The 4836-nt window shown below is 40.0% G+C and overlaps 1 protein-coding gene across 1 annotated transcript in view; it reads right to left on the minus strand.

The window, feature by feature from the left end:
• Idh3g (Isocitrate dehydrogenase (NAD(+)) 3 non-catalytic subunit gamma) overlaps positions 1-4836 on the minus strand; it is a 194528-nt gene that overhangs the window by 104595 nt on the left and 85097 nt on the right. The window lies entirely within an intron of this gene.

Raw genomic sequence — 4836 nt, forward strand, 5'->3', positions numbered from 1 at the left:
GCTGACATTGATATGTCAACTAATCCGACGGCACTTTCGCTATCGACCTGAGGTCACCTCGGCACTTTTCACCTCCCCAGCTGCCTTCCTCCAGCTTTTCCCTTTTCCCTGCCGACATAATCGCTTGTTGATCCTTTATAAATACCAGCCAGGGGACAGCATCTGCCGCAACATCCTGGGGAAAGTGAGAGTCACTCAGCAGCGGGTGACATAATCAAATCAATAATTTATGAGTCCACTTCGCTGTAAGCGGATTTACATTGGCCAACACTTGGCTGGGCTCCCTGGGGGATCAGCAAACTTTTTCGGGCCACTTTCAGCAACTGATATCAATTAGGTGGAAAGTGATAAGTTGTTTGTTTGTCTATTTGCCTAACTTTTGACTGGGTTTTTTTGGGAAAGGGAATAGGACAACTTGGGAGCTGAGTGCGCACACTCTGTTCAACTGTGGATGATAGTACGAGTACCAGTAAGGGATAACAGTAGCAAAAACAAGCTGTTACTGTGAGGGGATATAATTGCAAAGCAAACAAAAGACAAGGAAATGCGGGATGAAAGCGAAAAATCATAAAAACGTTGCCATTTGTCCATCATCTAAAAGCAGCGGAAAAGCAGAGACTGCGATAAAGCAGCGCAGCGGCTGAGCATGGGCAGAGCAGTCAAGAAAAGCCGCTAGTCTGCCAAAGAAAATGGTATAGGGGCTTAATATTGGTAATGGTTAGGAATAACATTACGCAGAAATTATGCAGCAAGCACCCTGTTTTCGGCCATTATGCGATTTGACTAATTTGGCGCCTTTTCAGCGCACTTTTTCTGGTCCTTCTGGAGGATACTTCTCTCTCTTTCGAGGACAGAGCCACCGTTATGATTACAATGACCCCCATGATCCCGACCAGCAGTCGCGTGTCATCGCAGACCCTCTTCCCTGCCACACACACATCCTGCATCCTCCGCCTTTGTCCTTTGAACAGTCGCACGTTGTTGGCAAATGCTTAGCGGTAAATTTTGGTCCTGCACACAGGAGCAGGATGAGCACGAGGCTGTGGTTGAGGGACTGCAGACTCCTGGCTCCTGGCAGTGGTTGCTATCTGTAGTCCTACTCCTTTTCGAGATAGGCCCGCAGTTTAAAGTTCCTCTATCCCAACCTCTGATATGCCAACGTTTTCCATGGACCCTGTTGACGGCACATTCAAATATCCACAACAGATGCCGTGACACATGCCAGTCCTTCATCCCTTTCCCCCCTTCTAAACCCCTTTTGAAGGCCCGGGACAATGCGGCGTATGATTATTTGACTGCTAATGTGAGGGAAGTCGTCGCTTTTCGGCTGGTTTGTGGTCTTGGTTAGTTCTTTGTGTTCGCTGTGTGGCAGCCACAGCTTTTTTGGGGCAGCCTGCCTCCCTGGCTTAAAGTAAAAATGCTGGCCTGGCAAACGTTTGTACCTAGGTAACAGCTGCTGACGAATGGCCAACGGAAGTTGACCAATTGAGTGCCCAGCAATCAGAGTTTAGATTTTTCAGACGGTAGAAAAAAAGGAAATCAACTTAAAGGGAAGATTCGCTCATCACGGAGCTCCGATTTAAGTTGAAAATGATTTAAATTTAACCCACTCATCTCTACCTTGTAATAAACTAACTTTTCTAAACCGATCTGCCACAAATGCCTGGGTAGACAATTGAATTCATCATACGCCACGTTGGCCGCAACCTTTTCGCACGGCTGCCAGGGGGCATGCTACGTATGTGGGCCAAAACACACACAATGCATGCCGCAAATACCAGCAGAATGCCCCGGGGATACAGTAAATATTCTGTAAAAAAATATATATATTCAAGAAACTCCACAAATATGAATAACACTCTATATTAGTTAAATGAAACCAAAACCATTTTAAAATATTAAATTCATAATTATTATTTTAAGATTTTTAAGTTTATCGAAGGCTTACTGTGTTTAAATTTAGTTCACTGAGATATTTTAAATGGATTTCCCGTTTCCATTAGCGAGTAGCCACTACCGATTCATATATGTATTTATTTTAGCGATTTATTGTTGAAAATGTTTTGTTCTGCTTATTGAAATTCAAAAGGGATAAACGGAGGCTGCCCCATCTTGTTCACCACCCCACCCCGTTGGCCTTTGGCATAACTACAAATAAGTAGTTGGGTGAGTGGAAAGTAGCAGAAGCGACCGAGTTGCCGCCGGGCAAAGCAAATATAGTACCAACAAATACCAGCCAGCAAAAGCCAACAGCCGACACTTGGCCAGAACTTAGTGCTGCCGATGCACGAGGCGAAAATATAATAAAATATTTAATAGAAACCGAACTAAAAAATATAAAATAAATATAAAAATAATGAAACACTGCAAAAAGTTATTCTAAATTTAAAAAAGAAAACAAAGCTAAAAGCAAGTAAAGAAAACGGAAATGCTAATTTTATCAAATTTAATAATTATTGTAATAATATAAAAACTATAATTTAGGTAACATATGAAATGTTAAATGATTAAGATCCTAGAGTCTTTAAATGGTCTCTTAAAAATGAATCCAAGAACTATAAATCAACTTCTTAAAAACAAAAGAATCTTGGAAAAAATGTATCTTGTGGATAAGATTAAATATTCCTTACAAATCAAACTAAAATGTTCAAATACATTTTTTCTTTCAGTGCACCTACTTCTTTTGCTTCCATTACTACTTTTGATTTTGCTGCTAGTGCTGCTGTGTGGTTGTTGCTGCCCTGCAGCGACCGCAACGCCTCCTGCCGCAACTTTTGCTGCCACACTATAAATATAACATTAATTTTTATGTTTTCATATTTAGCAACGCTTCGCTGGGCACACACAGACGCGCACACACACACATACACCCCGAAGCAGTCGCAGCCATAAAGATATGGCCATTGAATGACGTTTATGAGCGATAACGCTGACGTCGCTGCTGCGCAACATTCGCTGTTAGCCGGTTAACAGTGGCTTAACAGGGCTTTTCCAGCAGCATCCACAACGGATTTGTTGCTCGGAAAATCCTCTGCTAATGCGCCGCGGTCGCTGCGACTGCGACGTCGACAGAGGCAGTGGCAGCTGCGTCGGCGACTTCTATTGTCATTTGCCACATGTGAAATTTACCGTTACTTCTTCGCTCATTCATTCGCTGTTTACATTCCGATTCGAAGACTTTTCCCAATCGGGCGCGACTTTCGAAAACATTTTCGATTTGAATTTAAATAACTGCCGCGCTATTGTCTCACTGTATTGTTGTTGATATTGATAAGATCATTAAAATCGAATGAGTCTTTATTGATTTTAGATCATGTTTAGTGTTGAGTGAATGATTAAAAATTGAAATCGAATATTTATGTGGTAAAAATTATGAAATAATAAAAAATTTATAAAAAATATCCCCAATTAAAACAGAAAACCAAAACTCTTACACAAATTAATTGATTAAAATAAAAAAAATACAAATGCATTGGAAAACTTTTTCTCTTTTTTTTATGCATTTGACGTACCTTTCAACAAACACACTGCAGTATGTTAATTACCCAAATATGGTAATAGAAAACTAAAACAACGCATTGTGGGGTGATGTTAATGGAAATGGTAAAATTCAGACATTTTGACTATTGGAAAATTTACGTGGAACTTTTAGAATCGCGGCGACAGTGAAGTGGATCGGTACTAAAAAAAGTGCTTACAAAAAAAAATAAAGATACAATCAATGATATAAAATTGAGTACTAAGGACCAACACGAATTTCTAGCCACGCAACTAAAATAGCAAACAAACTTGAAGTTATAAGTGAAAATCAGTGCAAATAATAACAAAGAATTCTCATGAAAAGAGATACAAAGTACAAACAGAACCTACCCCAAAAGAGGGAGATCTCCAGAAATCGAATAAAAGTAGACCAAAACGAGACATTTGTCGTAATAACACTAGATACTTGGGTCACGTAATTCCCTACTGCGTTGTAATGCCCTGATGTCGAAGTGTTGAAGGGTATATGGAATTTATAAAGCCTACAGAGCGACATTTGATAAAGTCATAAGTCAGCATTTCCGTTTCGAAATTACTCGATCAATTCTCTAGTTGAATTAATTTATTTCATGTGATTACAGTCGAACTTGCTTAAGTTAAACTATTCAATGTGCCAAGAAAAATTTCGACGGTTCCTTATATTTTCCTTTGATTTTTTTATTTTAATACTCAGATATTTCAATAAAATAATTTAATAAAATTTATAAGTTACTCCCAAAATATTCCTTTGAGATTTACCTATTTTTATATAATATAAATTTTATTTTCTAGCCAAGTAACTCTGATTTCGGTATCCGAAAATAGCGATTACAGTCAGCCCACTTAGAGATTAAAGAGTGCCGATCATTATCTGGCCCAGAGATAGATAGATAGATAGATGAGCAGGGCCCTTCACGCCTGCCAAAACCACAAAAGTCATACTTGCATATATACCGAAATATATATCTGTTTTCCTAAACTCACACTCGACAAAACTTGAACACACGACACGATGGCGATAAAATGCAGTGTCAATTGAAGTGCTTGATTAGGCGATTTGCGAGCGATTTCGAACAACGCCTGCAATTAGAAACGGCGGCGCACTGCGAAAGTAAATGGATGGAAATGCAGGGGCGGAGGCTTTGGGCTATTTTTCAGGGGGGTATCTGTCATCCGCAAGCATCGCTGCTGGGGTGGTGCTTGAAAAATGATTTACACGCGTAAATCATAAATTATGCCCATTTCAAGTGGTCCGCCGTGCCGGATAGGAGAATCCATGACAAATGCAGATGAGTGACGCCCATGCAATGCCAAATA

This window comes from Drosophila takahashii, chromosome 3R, assembly GCF_030179915.1.
Source record: "Drosophila takahashii strain IR98-3 E-12201 chromosome 3R, DtakHiC1v2, whole genome shotgun sequence".
Classification (NCBI taxonomy): Eukaryota; Metazoa; Arthropoda; class Insecta; order Diptera; family Drosophilidae; genus Drosophila; species Drosophila takahashii.